Genomic DNA, 14,048 nt, shown 5'->3' with positions numbered 1-14,048 from the left:
TACTTTCACAAATTAAAACTGGCATACTCTTGTTTGTTGGTTATGCCTATGGAACCAAAACTGAGCACGAAATTTCAGAATCATGGACAGCATGGAAGAACAATAAAACCATCATAGAGGTGAATATGCAATAGCAAGATAACATTTACCTGTGGAAAAAGAAAGATTCTTCTGCCTGAGTCAGAAATAAGCACATTAAATGGTATGTTACTTTCTTGAAGGCAAATGCAGGAGTTGGCTACCACATCAGCTAGGTCCTTCAAGGTGTTCCCACCCTCATAAACCAGGCCTCTCACAGGATAATTCATCAATAGTGAGATTTTCACACCACCATCAGCCAGGCCCTTAGCTATTGGTATCTTTTTTGTTGTAGCCTTCTCCACCGGGAACGGCACCGACAAGCAATAACCCTGTCGCCATACAATTGAAAGCATTCCATTATCAATGTAATCAATAATTCATACTCCATGCAAATAAAATAGCGATCATAAGCAGTCACCCCATGGGAAAGAACAAGGCAGGAAGAAGTAGTGACCTGGAAATGCAGGTGATTAATAGTGGCAAAGGCACCCAAGATTAAAATACAAAATATTTTCACCCAAGATTCAATCAAGAGTTCAAGATTTCCATCTTGTTTCCTAATGGGAAGGATTGGCTGTCAAAAAGGAACTAATACAGATAGAGACAATTAACACCAAGTAAATTCATCCAAACATAATTATATACCATTGGCTTCTTCCATGATAGATGATATTAGATACATTTATATGTGCTTCTAAACTTGGGATAAACCTAATAAGCAGAATAAACTTTGGGAGAACAAAAGGAATGATTATATACAATTAGATGGACACCGGCTGAATTTTTGAGCAATCTCAATTTTCATCTGAATAGAGTTGTACAAGACAAAATCATATCAACATGAACAGTTAAGCATACCTTTCAATATATGGTGATTTCCTGATCCATGGCACCTCTATATGCTTATCTGAGAGCATCCATGTGAGTTATGAACATAAATGCATGCATACACATGTATATATATCCAATTTATACACATAAATTTTCACATGTGTAGGTGGGACAACAGAAATGCTTTATACACATGTATATATGTATAAAGAAATAGAAAAAAGTGACCAATATATCCAATTTTCTCTTAGTCAACATTTGAACGGGGTGGTTAGATTGGATGCTAGGGCTCGATATAATAGAAGGAAATTATAGAATGGGAGTTATTTACGGATCTAAACATAAAAAATATAAAACATGAAATGATCTTTCCGCACCTTCTTCGTCTCTTCATCATTTGTCATAGTATCTTAAGAAATTATAGTTCTTCATCTTTCTGTAAAGTATTTAGCTGACAGGAGAAAGAGGGGGCATACCTCGAATCGGCGCTTCCAAAGAACAAGGAGAAGATCCTCGGGCGGAGAAGAAGCTCGATCAACGCTTGAGGGCCAATCGGTCGGAGCCGGAGAGGAGGGACGAGGAGAAGATCCTCGGAAAGATCCTCGGGCGGAGGTGAAGCTCGCTCGAGGCTTGAAGGCTTGTCGGTTGACGCCGGAGAGGAGGGAGGAGGCTTGAGGGCGGAGGCAGCCGCTCGTGCCGGAGAGGAGGGCTAGCTAGGGCTCGATCGGGAGGCGGAGAGCCGGAAAAGGAGGGTGGGTATTCGGGGAGGCGGAGAGCCGGAAAAGGAGGCCAGACTATGGCTCGATCGGGAGGGTGGTATTTGGGGAGGAGCCACCGACGCTTCTTTGAAGCGTGAGAATATGTGACGCCTGGGGTATATTTTTCCGACGCTTGTGGATAGCGTCGGCAAAAAAGGGTCGCCTTTTCCCAATTTTCCTGTAGTGTTTCTAGCATTTAATTAGATTGAGTCCATGCAATAAGTGATTTGATTCACAATGGGTTAGCCTCTTCACAATGAATTAAATTGAGTCCAAGGCATGAATGGGTCCATGGCTAATTAGAAGTGGTCACATGTCAAAAGAAAGAGAAGTTCAACCATGAAGACCTCTCACATGTGGAAGAAATTCAGAGTTCAAATCCAGTTGAAATCCGTGACAGATTGAACACCATATGGTATTTTGAAGATTTTGGGAGCTACAGAAGTCTGATTAAGTTGATTCAAATTTTGTTGGAAAGTAGACATCCGTAGCTTTCCAATGACTATAAGAACGTGAAATTTGGAGATCAGATGAAATTTGAGGAGTCTCCCGAACTTCATGCTGATGTTGGTACCCGAGAAGGAGTTCCACCTAGATTCCAACTCGTGGCATGCGGCTGAATTCCTTTTGATGGGTTTCAATCCACATGCCATAAGGAATGGATTCCTAGGTGTCTAGGCTTAGGTATCAAGGCCTTTGATTGGTTAATTAGAAAATTTAAATTTTGAATTGAGTCCTCATGTAATTAGGAGTCCAATTTAAAATTCTGTGTAATCCTTATCCTTATCCTTTGTCAACCTTTCTTTCTATATAAAGAAGGGTATGATGAATGAAGTTAGTTTCTTTTGGATTTCGAAATTCCCTTTGTTTACGTGAGGAGGGGCAAGTTCCTTGCTTGGTGCGATGCCAAGAGGCTGAAGAAAGAGGTGGGACGCCTCCCTTCAAGTCTTCAAATTTGAATTAGTTTGGATGAGATTTCCAAAACTAATTCATCCTTATCCACTCTCTCTCTCCCTTGTTTCACGCTTGTTCCTGTAGGTGCACCTCCTTGAGTGCCACATCAGCATTTCAGCACCTCTCTCACGCCCAAGACTCCTTTCACACGTCCTCCTCTAAGTCCTATTGCCATTAGGACTCCACACAACCCAATTCAGCCTAAAAAAATTGGTCTAGCCAATTTCAGCCCCCACAAAATTGGTGCCTAATTTTGGTCCATTGGCTGACCCTCCTTGAACCCAATCTCACCGACCAGCAACCCATCTTCTTCCTCCTTCCTTCCACCACAAAGAACCCTAGCCTCCATTGCCATTGCTTTGAAAAAAAAAAAAAAAGAGAAGAAAGATTCAGCCATCCTCAAGAAGAAAAATCTGCAGCCCACCCCGATTGCGTCAAAAAATCATATCAAAATATCGTGCCTTTTGGGAGTTAGATCATCTTGTGACATGTCCTTAACTAGTTTGTCTCCACCCGGATACAAACACGAAAATGCATCAACTTTAGACGTTGACCAGAAAGCTTGGATTTTCTAGTGGCCCAACTGCTAACCTATGTTGTACATCCACTGGCTTCACCATGTTTGTTATTTTTTTAGGTGGCTCCTCTCTCTGCATGTTCTTGTGGCTTCCTTGATTCCTCTACAAAGATGAAGTCTGGTCCCTCCGCCTTCATTCTTTTAGGTAACCTGTTCTTCCTAGGGGCTTGCTGGATTTGTTTGTGCGCACGGCAAAATATGGCGCAAGACTGTGACACCGGTCACTCGATTTTTGCAAAAGTCTACTTATATTCTTGCCCTCAAAACAACCATGAAATTTAGAGCCAAAACTACAAATGATTTTGCCGAATAACTTGAACTATGTAGAAAACTCCAGCTTTACTTAGTAATATTTATGGATTATCTCATGTACGAATACGTAAATGACTTCATGCAGTAGGATGGGAAACCACCTAGAACCATTCCCTCATAGAGGGAGCAGGCTACCACCGAGTTGACATGTATTTTCTTGAAACATCATTTATATTATATATCATTTTCGTTATTATATTGATTATTTAACTTATAGAATATTTTTAATTAATTACTGGAAAATATATAAGTTATTGGTGAATTTTCAGCACCTTCTATATTTCCTCCTAAGAAAACCACTAAAATAAAATGGATGCCGTGGTGGTAGAGAAACAAACATATGTCCTGAAATATATACTTTTAACTAAAGTTGCCATCAAACCGACTTGTAAGACCGGCTTTCGATTAAGTAGCGAGTCGAAGGGAGCAACAACAATAGCTCCCAATAGCCCTGGTCATTGAAAGCAATTAAAGAAATAGAAAGTCACGGCGAATAACTGGTGTATCTTTATAATGAAAAAAGCAGCAGGAAAACAATCCAAAATTATATAATTATTCACGTCCTATTTGCCAATAGGATGCAAAATAGTTATTGAATAACTCATGAAAGGATTGAAAGGATGGTTCATTATCACGTTGTTTGACAATAGCTCGATTGAATTCTAGTGAGTTAAACATACATGAATCAATACAGACTTTTGAAAGTTCCTAGTATAGTCAGATTATACTATTACATGCCAATCGATGCAGTTACACATCTCTCAATTGAAGTGCTAGTATTCAAAACAAAAACCATGATTATACTAATAAGTGTTTGTACATCTATGATTGTGAAAGAACCCAAATTAAGAAAAAATTTTATGACCGCTTTAGGATTGATCTTGGGTCTTGCATATGAAAGCCTTTCAAAGATATGTAGGTCCATTGTACTATTGGTGGTTCTAGATTCTCCATGGGATGGAATGGCGTGTGCATCCTCGTGCAGGTATGTGAGTGTGCTATCAGCGTCAAAAATCGGAAAGAAAAATAAAGAATTGGCAGCATGGGTCCTGAGACCTTGAGTTTCAAGAATTTTCACCAATGAGACATCGACTACTTGAATGAGAAGGATGTAGATTATAGCTAGGGCTACTAGTCTTCGTTAATAGATATAGGATATAGATAAAGTAAGGTAAAGCAATTAAATATAGCAAGATAATTAAAGCTAAATGCAAAGTTAAAAGTGTAGATAAACATAAACAAAATGATAAGTTTTTGGTTGGCCAAAGATCCCTTCACAAGGTAACACTACTATTTATACATCACATCATAAATAGTCTGGTCACCAATTGCTCCTAGTGTCAATCCTATCCATATTTGGTCTTCACTTCCTCAGATGGTTTTAATGATAGGAACTAAGAACCTTGCCACTCTCCATGTTCTAATAACCATCATGTCTCGTACTATACTACGATCCTCCTACTAGGTTGATAAGGAAATAAGGGGATGAGTCGACTTGCGAATTATCTGCAATAATTAGACTCGACCTAGCCAGGTTGATAAACAGCCAGTAGGGATGGTCCTCGAGCCAAGTGGCTCAATTTCAATCTATTTCAACTTCGGGCCAAGAAATCCCACTTCAGCAACCATCTTTCTAGTTTACTAACTTAGGATCACTTCGATCATTGGGATCTTTATAGCCCCACCTCTCAAGTTGATATGGCTATTCTTTGCTCTATCTATTTTTACTAGCTATTCATCCTATTTTAACCGACACTCTCCTCACTCATCTTGTGAGGTGTCATGTACACTTATCAGATTACTCTTTAGCTACTCTATTTACTCCTCAGCTACCCGATTTGCTCCTTGGATGGAACTTAATGATGTCGAAGTTTCTGCTTTTGAGCACCCTGCTTGGATACTTGGTTCAAGACAACCTTTTATTTGAGAACCTCTCCTTTCTTTTCACTATGTCTCAGCATTGCTATGTGGTTGTGTACATGTTCACCCTCGGATGTTAGTATCAATTAAGGGCTCGTTTGGTTCGCGGGAAGCATTTTCCTTTCCAGGAATATGATTCCTGGGAAACAAATTTCTAGGAAGAGGATGCCTAGGAAAGTACTTTTGGCATGTTTGGTTGACCATGGGAAAGTGACAAATTTCCAAGATGCTTATGTTTGGTTGGCCATCCACTTTCCTAGGAAAGTTATATATAATTCCTGTTATGCCCTTAATAAAAATTAGTTTTTTAATACCTCTTTAATGCTTCTTTAATGCTGAAGGGACTTTTTGGGAAAAAGTAAAAATGGAGTGATTTCCACCTCATAGGAAAGTAACTTTCCCATGTTTCTCATGGGAAAGACTTTCCCATGAAATGTGGGAATCACATTCCCATGGGAATACAACTTTCCCTTCTCTCTCCTTTGAAAACTCCAACCAAACAAGAGGCATCTCATTACTTTTCCGTTGACCACACTTTCCCCCCTTCTTTTCCCGCGAACCAAACGAGCCCTAAAGGGTTGTGTGAACAATACCCATAACATTCCATTAATCGTTGATCAAAAGGGTGATCGGATGTGCCGAACACCACGCCCATACTTTATTGGATGCTAGCACCAAAGTATTTTGAATAAATATACCTTTTGGGATTACTACACCCTCCAGAGATTTCTTTTCCTCCATTTATGGTATCCTCTGATTCGTCTCCTCTTCTTCCAAGGATTGGCAACATGTCTTCATGAGCAACTTGCTCCCTTGATTATGTTACTTCCAAAGATATTGCAATAAATTACAATCCTTCTAGGTTATGCTTAGTATGACGTAGGGGAAGACATCTTCTATATTCATTGCCCTTAGTAACTTCTACCCTCTGAGGTATTCACTATCTTCACTAAGCTCCTGCAACCTTGCTCTTTCTCTGTGATAAGATGAGTCATGATCTTGTCACACTTCTTGCCATCACTCACTAGAGATGAGCAACTCGAGCACTCTAGGGTTTTATGATATGTAGACTCTCAAATATTGATTCAAGATTACTTCAGTCTTTATATGCTTGGTCCTGCTGTTAAGTCCAACATAGTCGAACCTCTTTCCTCTAAAACCTCTTTCATCTACCTTTTCTTGTCATCCCAAGGAGAGTTCTCTCTATGAGAGGCCATGTTCTAAAACATCCATTTGGACGAACTCCAACCACCATTAGCCATGACTGTTAGGAACCCGCCCATGCCGCAGAAAAATTTCAAAAATTTCAGATGCAGCGGAAGAGGCATGCGCGGGATCAATCGTTCATCGCATGAACGTTGTTTAAAACCGTTCGTAGATAGATAAGGATTAAAAACTTTTTAAAAACATTAGAAGATCAGATCTTCACCTTGTGCAGGTAGATGATCACCGCAAACTGATGATCGTGGTTTTTGGATGAAGCAGGAACCGATCCAAGCTCTACAGGTATTCCCACGAAGCAGGTATTCCCACGAAGCAGGAACCGATCCAAGCTCTCTATCTCTCCGGGGTGCTAGCTCCCTTGCAGAGATAACTTTTGATGACTGATGTCCTCCCTCTTAATCAACCCTTGATTGTGCTTGGGAGGAGAAAGAAGAAGGATGAAGAGATGAAGAGGATCAAAGCCCTTGGCAGCCTTCTTCTCTTCTCATGCGTTGAAGCCAAGGAAGAAGCCCAAGAGGAGGGAGACGCCTCCTCTTTTTTTCTCTTGCTGTTGGCGGCTGAAACAAAGGGAAAAGGGTGGCCACGGCTAGAGAGGAGAGGGCTTTCGCATCAATTAGGTCAGCCCCCAAAAGCCTCCTTTAAATAACATGTGGAGCTCCTAACTTTTAGGAGCTCCCTTGAAATTATTCCAAGAGGGGCGCCGGCCCCTCTTGTTGCCGCACCAAGGAATCAAAAGAGGAGGGGTGTGAGCCCCTCCCTCTTATGTTGCCCTAATCCTCATCTAATGAGGATTGGGAGGCCCTAATGTGGTTTAGCCCTAATCCAATTAGGATTTAACCAAATCATGAATCAATTGGGTTCAATCTATACTAGTCCTAATCCAATTAGAACTTGAATGAACCATGACTCAATTGAACTCTTCAATCCTAACCCAATTAGGAGTCATGTTGATTCATTAGATTAATAATTAATTAGGACTTAAAAAAACCTAATAAAATTAGAACTTATTTAATTTTAGTCCTAATTCAATTAGGACTCTTATTTGAATTCGAAGTCCTAATCCGATTAGGACTCTAGAAATCCTACTCCAAGTAGGAATCCAAATTTAATTCAAAACTCCTAATCTAATTAGGATTATAGGAATCCTACTCTAAGTAGGAATCCTAGTCCTACTCCAAATAGGATTCCCAGTCCAAGTAGAAATCCTACTCCAAGTAGGACTCTTGTTTTAAGTCCAATTAATTAATTCTCTTTGTTCCTTCTTCAACTTATTATCAATCGAATTGATTACTTGTGATTCCTAATCACGATTCAACCATCGGATCGGTCAATGCCTCTAGTGTGTGTGACCCCATAGGTTCTACTCTGACTGGTAGTGAGATATATTGTGATCTCTATCACAATATTATTAAAAACTCCTTTCAATGGATCGGAACGATTCCAACTCTACTCATTAGGGTTAATCGATCATCGAGATAATCCCTATGAGTCCCACCATCCACCAGTGACACCTAGCAGCATGTAGTGGCTACCCAGCAGAATAGAATGATGAACCTCTAGGTGCAGTTATCATGTGATACAGTCCTTCTATCGTGGATCCCTACAGGACGGAGGTCATGGATAACTCGTCAAACCCCTTCGTCTGTCATATGTCAAGATTTATTCGACTTAAGTTCGAGAGCGGAGAACTCTTTCTCCACTGTGCAATCTGCCCCGGCCGAGGTCTTACGAACTCAGTCTTATAAATCACATAGGATCTCTTCTTATCTATCAAGGTCGATAGATTCCTTATAGGTGCATACCCTACTCCTACAGTGAACCTACTGCAGCCAATCTACACTGCATAGACCCATATGGCTAGAGACCATGTATATGTGCAGTCAAACTACAATAACCTCACTGTGAGTAGCCGAAGCATCGCAGGTCAAAGGACCAGTCACACTACTGCAACATCAAGCAAGTCACTGACGAGTGGATAGACATCCAAGTGACTTCTTGTCTTGGTCACGCTCAGTACCCTTGTTCTTAACAAGCACCTACACTATTACTTCAGTGTCGCCACACTGTGGACTCGAGTCTCGTCCATCCATAAGGAAAGCAATGTGTGCACTGATCGGATCGATCACCGTCCTTGTGATGATCCATTGATCAGGAGCATTCATAAATTAATCACCAATGATGCATGGCTCAAATTCTTAACTCTTAAGAATACGCATCATCATCTTATTAATTCTTGGACGATTCATAGACACATAAACAATATTAATAAAAAGATGCCTTTTATTTATTCAATAATAAATATTCAAGTACAAAATTATGTCCCTAGAATTAACAATGTGTCAGCCAGATTGGCTTCTAGGGCATACATCTAACAATCTCTCACTTGCACTAAAGCCAATTGGTCATATATCTTAGGCCCATCTTCTCAAGGTGGGCTTCAGTCTTTTGCTGACTCAGCTGCTTAGTGAATGGGTCTGCCACGTTGTCCGCGGAGTCTACTCTCTGCACCTCGACATACTTCTTCTCAACATAGTCGCGTATGAGGTGGAAGCGCCGCTCTATGTGCTTGGACTTCTGATGAGACCTTGGCTCCTTAGCAAGAGCTATGGCGCTATTATTATCGTAGTAGAGTATTATGGCATCTGATGTCATCACGTCCAACTCTGCAATGAATTTCTTGAACCAGAAGCCTTCTTTAGCAGCTTCAACGGCGGCGATGTATTCAACTTCCATAGTAGAATCAGCAATGATCGGTTGTTTAGAACTTTTCCAATTCACCGTACCACCATTGCACAAGAACACATACCCAGATGTTAACTTCCTATCATCGACATCATTCATGAAGTCTGAATCTGTGTACCCTTCTACCTTTAACTCTGATGATCCTCCAAAGACCAAGAATAAATCTTTAGTTCTTCTCAAGTACTTAAGAATATTCTTCACAGTTGTCCAGTGTTCTTCACTTGGATTTGACTGATATTTGCTTGTGACACTCACAGCAAGGGCTATATCAGGTCGTGTACATAGCATGGCATACATGAGGCTCCCTATTGCCGATGCATAGGGTATCTTGCTCATGCGTTGAATCTCTTCAGATGTGTTGGGGCACATCTTCTTGGAGAGATAAATTCCATGCCTTAGGGGTAAGAGACTGATAAGTGCTAAATAATGTATAAATTTATGTCTTTTACATAGCACTTATTATTATTGTTATGGACATATTTTAAATTTAAACATAAGAAAATGTGTTTCCTCTCTTCATTGCATTTTAATAAATTATTAGAGGTAATTCAAGTTTGGTTTAATTTTCTATATTGATTTAGTCTAATGTGTGTGCAGGTCGAGCCATCCCATTCACGAACTAGTCCCAATCTGCTCCATATGTGGACTACTTTCTCCCACATGTGCATAAAGCTACCCATTTCTTTGTCCACGTCATATTTTCCGTGTGCACCAAGCTTCCCAACTTAGCAAAACAGAGGCCTCTCCCATTTTCTCCACGTGTCCAAACTTCCTTCATTCAGAACAAAGCCCTCCCAACCTATCTGAGTGGACCCCAACTAACTTTCTAAAAAAAGGGAGAGATAATATATATATAATAATTCTCATATCACCCCTCACGCATTCATCTCCCACATCATTTTTTTTTATTATTCTCTTCTCCTCCCCTGTTTCGGAACAAGCCGCAAGACCCATGGAGCTCCATAGCCCACGCCATCTCCTTCCCCCATTTCCGCGATTCAAAACTCAACTTCCAGCCACCCACCAACCTCCGAGATCCTCGCACATTGCAGCATCTTTCCCACCGCTTCCAGGATCCATTCCGTGTGGATTCTTTCCTTCCGCGCTCAAGGATTTTCTCCCAGTCGATCCAAGAATCCATCCTCTCCGTGGAAGGCGTCCCAGCATCGTCACCTGCTCCTGATAGCTCCCAAGCTTATTCTCTCAAATCTCCTTCCATGAATAACTCACATCCCGTTCGTATCCCGGCACCTCAGCTCACGGTTCAAATCCATATGTTTTCCCTCTGTTTCAAAACAGAGCATACCTTCCAGCTTAGCCGTATCGAAATTTTGATTGCCTCTAGATCCCTCCCGTTCGCATTCAACCATGTCCGAGCATCCCGTGAACACCCTGCATATGATCACTCTCGTCTTCCCAGATTTCTTGTTCCAGATTTGATCTTCTCCCAAGATCTTCTTCTTCCGGATTTCTTCCGCTCGCACTCAACCTCTGAAATCTTGCAAGCATCCGCAACCTTCCTACCATCGGGTTGAATCCATCCTCTCCGTGGATTGCGTCCCAGCATTTCACCACGCCCGTGATCTTTTCTTCCGGATTTCTTTGCTTCGGAACCAGGTCCCAGCGATCTTCCATGATCCATCCAAATCCCGAGCCAAATAGAAACTCCCCTGCTCCGTGTGTCCAAATGAGAGCCAGCATAGAATCCTTTCAACGCCCCCGTCATCCTTCGCGTTGGAGCAGCATCGGCGTCCTCTAATCCAGCTACTCATCCGCGGATCCATCGCCTGCATATCCTCCTTCACAAATCCGATCCTCCATGGTCAGGAAGGATATAAAAGGGGGACGGTTTTAAGAACATGGGGAGGAGGCTCTGTTTCGGTGAAGAAGAAGAAGAAGAAAGCCGAGAGAAAGAAATAAAAAAAGAAGAGAGAGGGGGAGGAAAGAGAATATTTTGTGATATTTTGGGAATAATGGGAGGTGAAGGCTTTCATTTGAAGATGGGAGGTCGTCCGGAAGCCATGCGCGGCTAAACGTCTAGTCTAGGGCTGGATGAAGCCCTAGTAATGTATCAGGGCATTGTAGTTCTTATTTTTATTATTATTTTGGAGCTTGTTTAAATTCTTATTTTCAATGAAATATTCCTTTATGATATTTAAACTTTGAGCATGCTAGTTACTAATCATATTTGCTAAAGTAGTCTAAGATGATTCATGCCTAAGAAGATGAAGTGTGCTGCATCCTAGATTAGCATGCTCAGGTAGACACTTCATGCTACACCGAAGATGGATCTTCCTAACACTCTTTATGATTTTATTTTAAAAGGCTTGTGGCCAAATTGCATGCCTCTCCAAAAGACAAAAATTAAGAACACAGTCCTTGATGCAATGCTATGTGGTGGATTCCAAACCCTAGATCTATTTACTCTGATCAATTCCAATTCGCACTCATAGTTTAATTTAGTTAAATCAAGTTAGCAAATCCTTCTTTTTGATTTATTTTTAAAGAAAAATAACTTGTCTCCAATCCCTGTGGACCGACACCCGTAATCACTATCCTACAGGATATGTGCTATTGCGTGGTTTACTTTTGAAATTGAAAGAACCGATCAATTTTTGGCGCCGTTGCCGGGGATTGCTAGCACAGTTTTTTTTCCTATCATTAAAAAAATTAAAAAAAAACATATATATGTCTAAAATAAAATAAAATAAAAAAATTATTTTCTATTATTGTTACTTTTCTTATCTCTTTTTTCTCGTCTACTAATTTTTTTAAATTTTCTTTTGATCTTATTTGATCAGGAGTCGAAGGAAAAATCTGGGATGATCAAAAAGAGAACTGCCGGAAAAGGAATGCTGTAGAGGTTTGCCAAAAAAAAAAAAAAATAAACTGCTGGAGAAATTTCCTTTGGTAACTTCTAAACCTTTCTTATTTAAATTAAGTATTAGCTTGAAATTTTGTGGTGATTGTTTGATTTTAATTTCAGCAAAAGTGTGAATCATGTTTGATACACATACACAAATTAATCCGCACAGAGTAAGGGCAATCACCCCAACAAGATAAGAGCCGGATTTCATCACTGGACGCTTGCCCAACTTAGGTGAACTCAATCTCACATAGTGTCACTTTAATTAAAATCAATTAGACGTTGGCTCCTAGGGACATTCGAGCTCAATAGGATAAAGATCACCGAAAGTTGCACCAATTTCGCTCTGTGGCTTAGTTGATGTCTAGGCAAGCTTTGTCCCTATAAGGGAGACAGTTCATCTGTTCGAGGCAAGTGGGTTTTAAGTGCGACCTTTGCGAACGCATCGTGACCCCTCCACTTATTTGGGAGCTTACCTGGTCAACTCGGTTCATTAGACCGGATTGGAGGCTTAGGTGCCCTCTTCAAACCAGTTAGGAGCTGTCTAGTGATTTTAGGACAAAGACTAGGATTGATATGCTTTTCTCTTTTATTGCATGCTTGATTGATCGAGTACTAGTATATGCAAGGTAGTCGTTCTAGAGTAAGAAACCTATTACCTTTTGACCCTGAAATAGAACGAACCCTTAGGAACATTCGAGCTAAGATCAAAACATTAGGATCATCCCACCTCTTAAGATGGCTGAAGAACAACCCAAACTCCTGAGGGAGTACTTTACTCCCACTATTTATACTTTCCCATCTTGCATTCGATTACCTGAGGTAGCAGCTGTACAATATGAAATAAAGTCTAGTATGATCCAAATGCTCCCATCTTTTTATGGGCTCACCAACGAAGACCCATACAAACATTTAGATGAATTTCTTGAGATTTGCACCACTGTCAAGATTCAGAACTTCACTGATGATGCCCTGAAACTTAGGTTATTCCCCTTCTCCCTTAAAGATAGAGCCGAACAATGGCTGAATTCTTTAGAAGCTAACTCAATTCGTTCTTGGGATCAAATGCAACAAGAATTCCTTAAAAAATACTTTCCTATAGGAAGAACGAACCAGTTTAGACGTGCCATTACAAGCTTCTCCCAAACCGAGGGAGAAGAATTTCATGAAACTTGGGAGAGATTTCGGGACCTAATCCGTAAATGGCCTCATCATCAAATACCTAAGTGGCAGCTAGTGCAATGTTTTTATGACGGTTTGACTGAACGAAACCGTCAGATGATCGATGCTGCATGCAGGGGGACTTTCATGCTTCGAAATGAGCATGAAGCATGGCAACTATTTGAAAATCTTAATGAAAACTCCCTCCACCATGCTTCATGTTCTCGTCAAGCACCCCCGAATTTTCAAAGAAAAGGGGCCATTTGTGAAATGAGTCATTCTATGGATCTGTCTAGCAAGGTAGATGCATTGTCCCATAAGATTGACCAACTAATGATAGGAAGACATGTCGTTAGCTCTTCCCAAGCACAAGTGTGTGCTATCTGTTCTAGCCCATCGCATCCTATTCATGAGTGCCCCTCAGCACCCCAATATCTCGAACTCGTGCAAGAACACATCAATGCTGCCCAAACACAGCCCAGACCGGGTAATGATCCATTTTCCAATACATATAATCCGGGATGGCGGAATCATCCAAATTTTTCTTGGAGGCAGCAAGCTTCTAATACCTCCCAACCCTTCTCCCAAAATTTTCAAAACCCTCAGAATTTCCATCTCTACC

General features: G+C 40.8%; 1 non-coding gene across 1 annotated transcript; it reads right to left on the bottom strand.

Moving 5' to 3' along the window:
* Positions 1-13,379: 13,379 nt before the first annotated feature.
* On the bottom strand, positions 13,380-13,485 carry LOC120108447 (small nucleolar RNA R71). The gene has a single exon (XR_005509804.1). It is a non-coding gene; the product is annotated as a small nucleolar RNA R71 (small nucleolar RNA).
* Between the last annotated feature and the right edge of the window lie 563 nt (positions 13,486-14,048).

Source organism: Phoenix dactylifera, chromosome 11 (assembly GCF_051530095.1).
Source record: "Phoenix dactylifera cultivar Ajwa chromosome 11, Ajwa_hap1_PhDact_Kaust_v1.1, whole genome shotgun sequence".
Lineage (NCBI taxonomy): Eukaryota > Viridiplantae > Streptophyta > Magnoliopsida > Arecales > Arecaceae > Phoenix > Phoenix dactylifera.
Note: the sequence above shows the minus strand (reverse complement) of the source record. Positions and strands in the feature narration are given on the sequence as shown.